Here is a 13965-nt window from a genome sequence, read left to right as displayed (position 1 = left end):
ATGAATATGTGTGGAGTATAACGCAACAGGTACTTACATGATTAATGAGAGACGGAATAGTTTTGTTCGTAAATTACACCATATACCACCCAAACTAGCTACAGACTGATGAAGCCCTTGGTGCCAGTGCTTGTGTTTAAGGGGCGCCGAGGCCCGGGTGCACTTGTGGTGTCTGTCTCCAGGGGCTCGGCTGCACGTGGGAAGCAGGTCTGGCTAGTGTCCCGGACCAAGGTGGGGGGGGTGGGTGTTCAGAGGGCAGGGCAGGGGGTGGCAGAGCTGAATCCGTGGAAGGATTGATTGGCAAGGATCTTGACTGGCAGAGGGCACTGAGAGGCGGGAGACTGTGAGCGGGTGGTGGTGGACTGGCCCTGGGGCAGAGAGAGCGTGTGGGGCAGGGAGACAGAAGGGGGACCCGGATGACAGAAGGCTCCTATGAGAGGCCGCAGAGCCTAGACTCAGGGTGCCAGACCGCACTTCTCAAACTTGTACCTGAAGCCCCACTTCAAGGCCCGGGGGGTCGGGGGGGGGGGGGAAGGCGGGGGTTGGGAGAGGATACCCACCCCAGGGGGTTCTGGAGGTCGCCTGATGCTGTTGGCCACAAGGGAGCCTCTTCTTTGCAGTGGTAGTTCTACCTTCAAACTATATCCAAAATGCAGCCGCCTGCTGGATAGAAGTCAGAGTTTCCTACCCGTGGTCCCCTTGCCTCCACCCTTACCTACCACAGGGCAGCCAAAGTAGCACGAAGCACATTCTGTGACCCCTCTGCTCAAAACCTCGCAATGGCTCCTGTCTCCCTCGGAGCGACAGCCAGGCCATTGGAACGGCCTCAAGTCCTCAGCATCGGGCCTGCCAATCTCTGCTTCCTCTCCCCTCTCTCCCCTTTGCATTTTGCTCACTTTGCACCAGCAAACCAGAGCACATTGGCTAGGCGTGGTCCTGCCCCAGAGCCTTTGCACTTGCTGTTTCTCCTCTTTAGAAAGCTTCCCCCAGAGAGTCACAAGCTGGCTCCCTCCCCTGCTTCAAGTCCCCCCTCTAAGGGCTTCCCTTAGAGGAAGACCGTGCAATTTCAACCTGCTGCTCCCAGTACTTCCCCTCCCCCCTTCCCTACTTGATTTTTCACCTATTAATATACTTGTCACCTATTAATATATTATCTAACCCACTCAATTTATTTTGCTTGTCTATTTCTCTAAGACATAGGCTCCAAAAGAGTATGGATTTTTTTTAATGATTATTTATTATTTTCAGGGATAGAGAGGGGGCAGGGGGAGGGGCACAGAGAGAGGGAGAGAGAGAATCCCAAGCAGGCTCCCTGCTGTCAGCACAGACTCCAACACGGGGCTTGAACCATGAGATCATGACCTGAGCTGAAATCAATAGCTGAAATCAAATCACTTGACCGACTGAGCCACCCAGGTGCCCCAAGAGTATGGATTTCTTATTTCTGCTTTATTACAGTATAACATCATGCAATTCCTCCTTAAAGAGCGTTCCAATTAATAAATGTAGAAAGAATGAGGGAAATCACAAATGACTATTAGATTACTACAGCAATAATTGCCACAGGCAAGACCCTTTGATAGATTCTAAATCTGCTGGGCAGAAGCATTAGCAGAAACAGCATATTTGCAGAATCTTGAAATGTTACCCCCAAAACATGTGGAGAATAGAGAGGGGGAAATTGTAATGTCACAGTGGGTAATCCTGGCAGAAACCATCTTAATCTCGTAATCATGGTCAACAGCAGCAGGGAAATAGAGCAACGTCATGAAGCCCCCTGCCCCACTGTCCTGGGAAGGGCACACCGTCTCTGAGACCTTCTCCCCGCAAAAGACAGCTCCCTGACATAATCGTGAGATAACATCAGACAGAGCCCATGGGCTGGGTGCTCATCCCAGCGTCAGGAAAACAAGGAAAGACTTCAGAACTGTCACGGAGGGAAGAAAACATAAGGAACACCAGACAATTCAATGCGCGTGGAATCCCGGATGGGATCCTGGGAAAAAAAGAAAAAACTAACAGGAAAAAATACTGAGATGAAGTCTGTAGTTTACAACGTTGTACCACGATCATCTGCTTGGTTTTGATAATCGCTCCATGGCGATAGAAGATGGTTAACAGACGGGAAGCTGGTTAAAGGGTATAAGAGAGCTTTCCTACTATTGATGCAGCTCTTCTGTAAGTCTGAAATTATCTCGGGGCGCCTGGGTGGCTCAGCGGGTAAGGGTCCAACTCTTGGTTTCAGCTCAGGTCATGATCTCACGGTTCATGAGTTCGAGCCCTGCGTTGGGCTCTGTGCTGACAGCTGCGGAGCCTGCTTGGGATTCTCTCTCTCTCTCTCTCTCTGCCCCTTCCTGGGTTGCTCTCTAGCTCTCTTTCTCTCAAAATAAATAACTAAACACGTAAAAAAAAAAATAAAATCATTTCAAAATTTAAAAAAATTTAAAGGGTCATCAGGGGCAAATTTAACAGTCTGTTTTCACTGGACCCTAGATTTGGGGGCAGAAAGAAGGGAGGAAGGAAGGAAGGAAGGAAGGAAGGAAGGAAGGAAGGAAGGAAGGAAGGAAGGGAGAAAATAAGGGGGAAGTTGCCTCAACCCTATCAGTAAGTGAAAAAAAAAAATGTATAAAACTCAAAAGCGCCCTCTTGGTCATTCTACACCATCTTTATTCTGTGAAAGAAAACAGTGGGCCCCACACAGGGTATCAAAGACTATTACCTCCAGTTTTTGCTCAAAGAACTCAGCATATTTGGGTGTTTTTTTTTCAATCTCCCCCTTTCATTTATTGTCTCAGGGTAAACACTTGTGATTCATAAATGCCTTGAGAGTGAATCAGTATTCTCCTGTTCAAACCAGCAGAGGCCACATCAAACAATAGCCCACAAGGTGTTATTAATCATTAAATAGGCACATAGGAGAACATTCAGGCTAGGGACCCAATTTTCTTTTCTCTCTTGACTTTTTTTAAGGAAATAACAAACAGCAAACCTTGACTTTGAGCTATTCAGAAAAAAAGTTTTGTGTGTTTTTGTTTTGTTTTGTTGTTGTTTTCCATAAAAGAACACGGTCAAATTCAAGACCAAAGGGGCGAGTGTTTGGGGTGGGAAAAAGCTCCTTCCTTTGGGGTCTTCCTTCTGCCATTAAACAATGGCCTGGATTTCAGATTACAGCACTTGCTTTCTTTGCATTCACATGTCCAAGGGAGATGGATGTTCTCCGCCATGCTTGGCAGGTGCAAAGTCCCCTGGTCGCATCGCCATAGTAGCACACAACCTAGTGCAAACCAGAAGGTGGGGAGCTCCAGGCCCATCTGCTCTATGAGAGAAGAAACAAGTCCCGTCAAACATACCTTAAGCAACCATCCAACCATTGTGGGGCTTCCCTCTGTCCCTCCCATCTCCTGTATACACCAAGGCTCTCTAGGTTCAACGGTGGCCTCATTGGTAGATCGAAGGCATCACCTTCCATAGGCATAGAAGTGCTAAAACGTTAGTGAGTTAAAAATAATATTTCCTCTGGGTGACTCAGTCATTTGAGCATCTGACTCTTGATTTTGGCTGGGGTCATGATCTTGCAGTTCATGGGATCGAGCCCCGCATCTGGCTCCGTGCTGGTGGTGCGGGGTGTGCTTGGGATTCTCTCTCCCCCGCCTCTCTCTCTGTCCCTCTTCTGCTCACGTGCGTGTTCTCTCTCACAAAATAAATAAACTTAAAAAAAATTTTTTTAATTAAAAAATTAAAAAAAAAATTTTTTTATGTTGATTCATTTTTGAAAGACAGAGAGAGACAGAGCACAAGCAGGGGTGGGGCGGAGAAAGAGGGGGACACAGAACCTGAAGCAGGCTCCAGGCTCTGAGCTGTCAGCACAGAGCCCAACGCGGGGCTCGAACTCACGAACCACAAGATCATGACCTGAGCCGAAGCCGGATGCTCAACCGACTGAGCCACCCAGGCGCCCCTTAATTTAAAAAAAATTTTTTTTTCAAGTCCGACATCAGGTTCACTGCTGTCAGCACAAAGCCCACTTCTGATCCTCTGGTGCTCTCTCTCAAAAATAAACAGACATAGGGGCGCCTGGGTGGCGCAGTCGGTTAAGCGTCCGACTTCAGCCAGGTCACGATCTCGCGGTCCGTGAGTTCGAGCCCCGCATCAGGCTCTGGGCTGACGGCTCAGAGCCTGGAGCCTGTTTCCGATTCTGTGTCTCCCTCTCTCTCTGCCCCTCCCCCGTTCATGCTCTGTCTCTCTGTGTCCCAAAAATAAATAAACATTGAAAAAAAAAATAAATAAATAAACAGACATACTAAACAAACATAATAAAATAAAAATTTTTTTAAATAAAATTTCTTCTTAGGAAGCATCTCTGATAAAAAGACAGCTGAAGAGACAGATAAACAATGGAGCATGTGTCACCACAGAACTAGGATGGCCACGAGTCCCGGGTTATGCCAGGCGTCCTGCCATGACTGTTACCAGCATGACCTTTCACTCTCAAAAGTGACCCAGTCGGGACCATAGACTCTAAGGTCTTCTACAAGAACCCACTGGAGCAGGCCTCAGACATGCATCTTGCCACCAACTGTAACGCATGTAAGTGTGACCGGATCCGGGGAGGGCCTGCCCACGTCTGCTCCTGTGGACGAAATGTCCCTTCCAGCCCTTCCCGTTCCTGCCTGGAGGGCAGGGGCTGGGGCCAGCTGGGCCCGAGGAAGAGGGGGGAGCCCACACATCCTGTATGCCAGGCCCACACTGATGCCCTTACCTGCCTCCAGAACTCTCCCTTCTGTGGGCCTGAGGCTCAGTTCACTAATGCAAAGCAGACCTACCCAAAAGTCTACAGCCCACAGAGCCATAACCATAGTACACGGGTGATAGAGACCCACTTCCCTGGCAAAGGAGAAGGAGCCAGATAGTTTTTTCAGGTTTCTCCTGATTCCACAGCCTGTGATTCATAAAAGACTGGCTGAAGCCTTTGGCTTTGTCAAATACGCATGGACCCATTTACGACAGTGGCGGTCCATCCGTTTCTTTGAAATCTTAACACCTTGTGAATTTTTGCAGAGAAAGGAGGCTACCTATCTTATATGCCAAAGATACGTAGAGAGCAGTGACAAAACAGCTGAAAACTTACACTGTATTTGTAATACGTCAGGCACTGTTCTAGGCACGTTATATACCTTGTCCTCACAACAATCCTATAAGCACTGGCGATCTCCCCATTTAACCGGTAAGTAAATTGAGGTACAGAATAGCTATGGCACGTAGCTAGAAAGCGAACAAGCTGGAACACGAACCCGGGCAGCCGGGCTCCAGAGCCTTTGCTTCGTAACCAACACTGCTATAGTTTTCCCTGAACATATAGAGAGATATGCGTTCCACATTCCTAACAGAAATAATCACCAGGGCAGTCGAGTCTCAGCTGGAAAACACTTGAAGTTCACAGAGGAAGCTGCTATTTAAATATAAGAGGCCATTTCACCCTCAACTTTATAGCCCCCTTTATCAATACCATCAGCATTGTAAAACAACAGGTGTGTTGGGGTGCTCTATAAAGACTGGTGTTTTTGTGCACCGTATTTATACTTATGTAACCCAGTGTGTCTGCGCACAGTCACTCCATCTTTCTGGGTCACCCAGAATCTTCCACGAGGGGCTGGCATGAACAGAGCATGAGGGCCGGAGAAGAGGTCAGCAGCGGTCCCTCCTCGGGACGGTTTGTGGCCTCCTGGGTGGGACAGCCCACCAGACTCTCCTTGCCCAGGTGGCCTCCCTCTCATTTTCTTTCCCAGTTTTCCAGGAGGAACAGTGATCTCCACCCCCCCTGCCCCCCCTCCCAGCCTCTTCCCCCTTTCTATCTGCTGCCTGGTGGTGGAACCTGCCTGCCTGAATCTTACTGATTAACTATACATCGATTTGGCAGACCGTGATTACAGTAGAATGGTTTGGGAGCTCAGTATCTCACTTCTTCCCACGCACCTTACCCTGGGAATTGCTTTGTACTGTCATATTGCCATGTGGTGGTGTGCCTTTAATCACCATCAATAAAGATAGGCCTGGGAAAGTACGGACAGCCGCAGAGTCCCCGAAATCCACCTGACTGCAACAGAGTAGAGCCGTCTGTGGGGGACAGCCCGGCTGTCTGGGGTGGCCGATGGGACTGGTCAAAATAAACCCACCCCTTTGATCCAGCGACCGAGGAAAATTTGGAAAACTATGCTGACCCTCTGAGGGTTCCACTGAATTGCCAGGAAAACCTGTGTTCCTAAGTCAGAGTTCATTCGTGCACTTACTCTCCAAATATTTGAGGGTGCCAGACGCCATAAGGAGGTTCATAGCTTATTATTGTTTTTAATCAGAGAAGCAATCGACACGAAGAATGTGGGAAGCGAAGGGGAAATTTTTATGACGGAACATCTCACCACGCGGCACAGATGACCAGCATTTGAGTAGCAGCAGAGATGGAAGTCAACGGTCAAAACAGGCGTGGAGTTGCGCCCGACACATGGGAGGTGCTCAAAAAGAGTCACAGAACTGAATTAAGTTAAACGGGCAACTGGGAACTGGACAGTTTGCATCCTTGACCCAGCTGCCTCACCACCATCAACACACATGGCAAGACCAGCGAGGTAAAGGTCACAGCGGGGGGGGTGTCTGATGCACGTACAGCCTGACAACCTCCTCCAGAAGCTGGCAACGCTCTGGGACTTTATCAAGAGCCCTCCGCGGGCCAGCCTGCCACACACCAGCGTGTTCCAACAGAGCTGGCCTTCCCCGCCTCCTGCCAGATTTCAGTCAAGGCTGGCCTGTGGAAGTCCACTCCTGCAAAAGGAGAGGTTCCTTTTCCCCATCCCACAAGTGCCTCGCACAGGGCGGGGCTGAGGGGACCCCCAAATGCGCCGCATCATGTGGGCGCTTGCCCACGGTGGTCAGGGCGATGGAGGTGAACACTTGGTCCTTCCTTGGTCCTTTCCCTGGCGCTAGAAGGATTCAAGGAGCTTGCCCCCCACTTAGTTCTGAGCTACCCAGCCACCTCTTCTCTGGGACCGCCACCCTCAGACTAACCACAGAGCAGGATGCAGTCTCCCCATGGCCCCCAAACAATCCCGCTGCTTCTTCCAGCCTGTGGGATTTTATGGTGCTGCTCAGCGATACAGACAGCACAGAACAAACTAGCTCCTGAGGAAAAGTGATGCGGGTAGCAGGGGTCCACAGGGCCCTCACTCACAGGCCGTTTCCCTCTCCGAAGACACTGGATGCTGAACTAATAAGAAGCTTCAGCCTCAGCCCCGGGGGAGGCCATGGTCATCGCTTTTGCTGCATCCTTTCCAGAACCTGCTCAGTCATCTTCTCACTAAGTGGGATTCCTTCCCCTCCCTTCTCCCCGTACCCCCCTCCCCCAGCTTCCCACCATAAGAAAGGACACTTCCTCCATGCTTCCCCCACATACGTGTCCTCTGGATTACTGACATTCTATACCAAGTTGACAGACATCTTTCTTCTCCCTTCTGTTCCATTGTCTGGAAATTTTATTTTTGCCCATGGCTGAGAAAGAAAAGTTGGTTCTCCCCCGGCTGCTATGCTCCCTGCCCTGCCTTATATGTCTAGAGGCACTTTTTTTTTTTTTAATTTTTTTTAAAACCGTTTATTTATTTTTGAGAGACAGAGAGAGACAGAGCATGAGAGGGGAAGGGACAGAGAGGGAGACAGAGAATCGGAAGCAGGCTCCAGGCTCTGAGCTGTCAGCACAGAGCCCAAAGCAAGGCTTGAACCCATGAGCCGTGAGATCATGACCTGAGCTGAAGTCGGAGGCTTACCCAACTGAGACACCCAGGCACCCCTAGAGGTACTATTTTCTATAAAGCTTGCATATCCTATATCCTGTGCCCCTTAGAGCCCATGATCTAGCCAAATGTCTCCTGCACTGACTGCTTGAATTTTCTCTTCCTCCCTGGGCCTCCTATCAAAATCATGCTAGTCTAGATCATAAAACCATATATGAGGACAAATTGCTGTAATGGACTAGACAGTACCCTGTCAACTTTCAAGTAACTGTCAGGCAAGGGACAGTTACCTCCAACTCTGGGGACAAGACGGGAAGGCCCCCAACCATGCTGGAAACCACCAGTCTTGAGCTACAGCCGTGGCAGCTGCCTAAACCATTTTCTCATTCCCTAAGCCTGATCTCTAAAAGGAAAATGTATATTTCACGTGCAAATGCCATCTATCAGCCCCTTGGAAAACCCACGATTTTTCTCACCTTTCCCTCTGCTAAGTGTGACGTCAGCCAGCCGTTCAATGCCTCCCTGCTCCAACATCACCACAATATTCCTAGCATTACATCTTCTCTGGTCCGGATAAAAGCCCAGTGTTGACGAAGCACAGATTCAGGGGTTAGACATATCCTCCCCTGCCCCCATCTTCCTTTTAGGGTGCAAATAAGGGGACAACGTTGGCAATGAGAAGAAAAGAGCAACGGCGTATGGCTGGGCTTGGCTGACTGAGAGACAAGAGGACTATTCTGTGTGACCCCTGCACGGGGCCTCCTGTCTCCTGCCCCTCCCGTCAGTGGCATCCAAGAAAGCATCCCAGTGCAGCAATCCTGGGATTTACCCACGCTCTGTGCTGGGCACAGCCTGTCACACTACCAAAAATCACTCACCAGCCATGGTCGGATTCTCGATTCGAAAATCCATCTTGGGTGGTAATGCTGTAGATTTGCTGTAGATGACCTTTCAAAACGTTCTTATAGAGATAGAGTGAGGCAGGTTTCTGGGTGGGTGGGCAGAAAATCTGAGCCTAATTCTGGCTTTGCTATTTCCTCTTGGGGAGGCGTTGAACCTTGGGCAAGTCACTTCTTCTTGGGCTCCATTATACCACCTCTTGGGTCCCTTCCCTTGCCTCCCCCAGCCCTTTTCCTACAAGCGGCAGGGGCGGGGGGGGGGGAGATGATATGAGGATAATAATGATGGAGATTTTAATTAAAAACATGTTGCATACGCTCATACTGTATCACTTTCAGGTGCTAAGTTTTACCTACATGGTTTTCCTGGCTAGCTGAGTTTTTTGTTGCTGTTGTTTATCTTTTGAGCAATTGGATCCGAAGTCACAATTTGAGCAGCTATCAGCAAGCCAAACAATGCAGGTCCTGGGTTTAAAGGGGCCAGGCATCACCCCGCCTTCCTGAGCCTTCCAGAGACCCCCTCGGGCACCAGCCCTGGTGCAGTTCTGAGCCTTTAACTGCAAGTTAACATCCCTGTGGCCCCTGGGGAATGCGCTCTTTCGGCTCTTTCGGCTCTTTCGTCTCTGGGCTTGCAGGTCGCCTCACCACAGCCCTGCTCAGGGGGCAAAGGTGAGCGGCAGCGTTTAGAGCCTTCCCACCTCACTGCTGCTACTGGGCTTGCTGCTGCTGAGGCGGCTGGAGCCAAATGTGGGAATGGAGCCATTCTGGAGCGCCCTGCCCCCACCCCATTGGAAAAGGCTTTCTTGGCAACCATCCTTTTTCAGGGCCCATTGGAAAAGTGCACATTCTCACTGGCTCACTCAAGTTTTTCCAAGGCGGGTGGGGGGCAGAGAGCATTACAGGCTGCTATTAGCCAGTGTCCAAAGCTTCCGTTTTCCGCCTCCACCTCCTTTGCAGTTCGAGGTCCCAGCCCGGCTGGAGACCGACCCGGCAGTTTTGTTCAGAAGTAGCAACTTATTTTTATCAAAGATGGAATGCAGACGCAGTTGTTTCTAATGCCTCTTCATGGCAACCAGGACTCTTGTTCCAAGCATTCCTGAATCATCTTCTCTTAAAAAACACTTGGCTTTCTTGCCTGTCCCTTTCTCCACGCAAAAATTGGGGGCAGAGCAGCACTAGCGTCTCAGAACTTAAAAAAAAAAAAAAGGTTCTGGAAATTCAAAGCACTTTAATAATGTGTCTATTTTTTTTTCTTCAAAATCTTCTGAATGTTTATTTTTGAGAGAGAGACAGAGAGAGAGACAGAGCATGAGCGGGGGGAGGGGCAGAGAGAGGGAGACACAGAATCGGAAACAGGCTCTAGGACTGAGCTGTCGGCACAGCCAGACATGGGGCTCGAACCCATGAACCAAGAGATCATGAGTCAAAGTCAGACACCCAACCCGCTGAGCCACCCAGGTGCCCCTAATCACTTTAAATCCAGGCTTTGGTGGTTAGTGATCACAACTCCATAAACCCCACCCCAAATTTCCCATGGACCGCAGCACTGTGGTGTGGTAAAGGCCTCTGAGCCGGCTTCTGGCCCCCACTCTGGTCATACGTTGCTGTAGGCCCTTAAGCCAGTCCCATGCCCTCTCTGGGCTTAGGTATAGACTTGTAAGTGGAGATTGTCTAGATCAGTTTCCTCCGCCTTTCAGGGTCACGAGAAGCTCTGAAATTTTGCTGAAAGCTATGGACCCTCCCCTGAGGAAGAAATCATGCACTCATTCATTGATCCATTCATTCAAAAAAGTATATATTAAGCTACTGCCAAAGGTGCATGTAGGCTTCATTCGGAATTCCATTTCGGGCATTGTTTTAGGTTCAGCTTAGGGGGCTCTTCTTAAGGTAAGAAATCCTGGTTGTGAATTTTGCCGTGATGGGCATATATGGACGCTTATCTATTAGAAGGACCACACAATAATGATTCTAGTAAAGGATCATGAAACTGCCCGTCAGGCAGATGCCAGAACACGCAGGCAGCGAGGCAGTCATCAGGCAGGTGATCCCTGGCTTCCCTCCCGCCCCTCCCCACCGGGCACGCGCGCCGGCAAACACGCGTGCACCGCCGCACAATCGGCGGGGAATGTGCTGTTTCTGGGACGCAGACCGCAGGGAGCTGGCTGCAGCTCCAGAGAGACAACAAACATCTCCTCTATCCTGGGCTTTATTTTTCTCACGGTCTCTGAAAAGCCTGCGATCAGGTGATATGTGTGGGACTGTTCCCTGTACAGGTGCGGAGCAGGTACTGAGGGGAGGAGAAATCCGCCCCGTGTGTACTTACTCAAGGCTCTTTCAATAGCTCTCCCAGGATAGCTCTTGGCAGGGCAGCTACCTCGGCTCTGGCAGGCTGCAGGGAATCCGAGTGTGAGAAAGTCAGTCAAGCGGAGGAAAACGGGGGGGGGGGGGCGGAAGCTTCAAGTCCTCAGGCAAAATACCTTTTTTCTTCTCTCACTCTCTGTGTTTTCTGTAGCTTTAAACCAAACCCACAAACCAGGCTGCTACCTAGGGACAAAGGGGAGTCTCACTGGAGGTGCAGTTATTTGTTTTATGGTTTAGAGCAAACAGGTGATGTAGGAAGACAGAAAATCACCCTTCGTGGGCCAGAAAGGGGAAGGGGGATAAACAGAGCGGCCCCTGGTTGTATTTATCCGACATGATACAGTGGGAAAGATTCCTTGTGTTTTGCTGGTCTCACAGTGGGATCAAAGCAGTGACCTCTGTTGATGAACAGGGTTCAATTTTCCCTTTGCTTTGGGGAGGGGGGGGTTGGAGAGGAGGACTGAAATATAAAGGCTGTTCTATCTAAGAGGAGGCTTCCAATTCCCAAAGTCTTTTCTTGAGTTTAGGAGCTTAGGTCCCCATTTGAGAAGGGCTGGAAAGAGTGTCAACTGGGCCCTATTTTCCCTGCCCCAAATCAGGATACTGAAAAATAACATGTAAGTACATTTGCAAAGAAACTTTCTTCTTGAATCATGAGGGTGGAGGGCCAGAGATTTCATGGGTTGGGTTTTTTTGTTTGTTTGGCCCAGAGACAAATTCATGGCAAATTTCTGGTTGCTTGACTGACCCCTCTGTCTCTCAAAAAATGTGAGTGTGTGTGTGTGTGTGTGTGTGTGTGTGTGTGTTTAAGTTATTTGCTCATCCTACCAGTCTAAGCACTCCTAAAGTGGCAATAAAAGAGTTGCTGATTAACTATTTAACCCATGAGGCTGCTTCAGGCCCTGCAGTGAGACCTTAACTTGACTATATTCAACATTCTCCACGCACCTTCAGGGTGCCAAATCCAGAGGAGAGGACAGTCGGGGACAAAAAAGACTCTTTGGCTAGAAGGGACAGGGGATGGTTTACCCAGCTAGTTAATGAGGGCCCAATGTCAATGTCATAGCAGCATTTGGTGGAGGAAGTCACTGGCTCTCACAGATTTGGGGGGAACCTGGAAAGGGTTAACATGCTTCCCTGGGAAGGGTTTAGTTCCTTGGAAGAATCTGGGTCAGAGTATTTATGCAGTTTTTAAAAGTCAGATGCTGAGTAGAGCATTTTAAGGAGCCTGCGAAGTCTGCATGGCAGAAAGGAGGGTAACTTCACAGGCTCCTCACCTTTCACCAAGAGCACTGCAAATACCCGGGGAAAACTCCACTTTTTTTCCAAAGCAACAGACAATTTTCTGTCATCACCACCTTTCCATCTGCTTAAAATAAGAAAGGAAAGTCCTGTCCCATTGGGCCAGGTTGCAGGTCAACAAAGGAGACATTGTTCACCCGTTTCTTCAGAACATGATAGGGCACAGCCCACTCTGCAGTGTGGCAAGAAAACACACAAAAATCCCAGAGAGTCGCCTGAGGGGCAAGAGTGAGTAAACCAGGCTTGCAATGAGGTAAAGGCTTGGCTGCAGACTTGAGGGTTGTCCTGGAAGATGGAAATGAGGCTTGGAAGATAGATTCAGTCAGAGTCACAATGACTCTTTAGTTGGACTCCAGGTCGCGGGGGAACATTGCGCGAAAGGGTAGGCAGGTTTCTGCTGAACCTGGATCACTGGACAGTGTACAGTCAACGCCCAGGTGAGCTGGTTCTAGGCAGGTGCTTCCAGGTGAGTGTCAGTCTACACCTGTCACTTAGGAACCTCCTTTACCAGCCTGAACCTCCTCACTGGGCTCTCTGCCTCTAATCTACTCTCCACACTTTTCCTAGAGCCATCGTCCTAAAGGAGAATCTTGATGTCCCTTCTCCATTCAAGAGCGTTTCATAGTTCTCCAATGTCTAAAGATAAGGCTAAAGTCCTTTAGCAAGATATTTAAGGGTCTTGTGACTTGGCCTCAAGCCTCCTCCTTCAGTCCCTTCTTATAATCCTGCCTGTCAGACACCCTGGACTCCAGACCATGATGCCCAAATAAGGACTTCATGTTCCAGAGTGTAGGCCTTTCATGCCATGGGTACTTCCATCCTCCCCAGCCCCATGACTCACATTTCCAGTGCCCCAATCCTCCCTGTTTTCCGAGACACAAAGCACAGGCCATTTCCTCCAGGACGCTTTCCAGGATGCCCCCAACTTATTAATAATTTAACTATCCTAAACCTCCACAGCATTTTACTTCTATCGAGACACACGAATGTCTCTCTCGAGCCTACCAGAGAAAGAGCCTGGGAAACAGAGGTCAGCTGCACCTAGTGAGTATCTCCAGGCGGCAGACTTCCTGACGGTAATAAACATTTTGTTCATCCCTGTATCCCCGGGTAGGCCAGCAACACTGTTGCCCATATAGGTGTGGTTTAGTGTTTCCTTCAGGGTCTGATCTCTCAGGCCATCATCTAAGCCCGAAGAGAAAGGAATATAAGAGGCACGCCTGGCCATCAATCAGAAAATCAGGGTCCGTCTGCCTCCAGTTGACTGTAAACTCCTTGCAGACTGCCACTGTGTCTCTCATCCTGGTAATCCCAGGGTTTAACACGGTGTCTGGCACAGAGCGCGCGCCACAGAATGAAAGAACTGAGAGGGGCTCGCCCAAGGTCACCCCGAGTCAGGAACCGCTGATTCTCATCCGGACGAGATCTGGTGGAACCGTTTACACCATTATCTCAGTGGGGAGCTCGGAGGAAGGAAGGAATGAAGTGTCTGAGAAATGTGTGCCAGGCCCCTGGCGGCCTCCAAGCCTGCAGAAGGGCTGGGAGGGCGGGGAGAGCGCGACATCAAACAAGATGCTGGGCTCCCGGGCTGCCCCGAGCTTCCCGAGCAGCGCGCCGAGCTCCCG

At 49.8% G+C, this 13965-nt stretch overlaps 1 long non-coding RNA gene across 1 annotated transcript; it reads right to left on the bottom strand.

Annotated features, from left to right (window-relative positions):
• Positions 1 to 2649: 2649 nt before the first annotated feature.
• LOC121036431 (uncharacterized) lies at positions 2650 to 13927 on the bottom strand. Its single transcript, XR_005793349.1, has 2 exons — positions 11001 to 13927; positions 2650 to 3316 (listed from the first exon to the last, which is right to left on the bottom strand). It is a non-coding gene; the product is annotated as an uncharacterized LOC121036431 (long non-coding RNA).
• Positions 13928 to 13965: the final 38 nt, after the last annotated feature.

Source organism: Herpailurus yagouaroundi, unplaced genomic scaffold, assembly GCF_014898765.1.
Source record: "Herpailurus yagouaroundi ecotype Mexico unplaced genomic scaffold, PumYag 162, whole genome shotgun sequence".
NCBI classification, from domain to species: Eukaryota; Metazoa; Chordata; class Mammalia; order Carnivora; family Felidae; genus Herpailurus; species Herpailurus yagouaroundi.
This window is presented reverse-complemented; position numbering and strand designations above follow the sequence as displayed.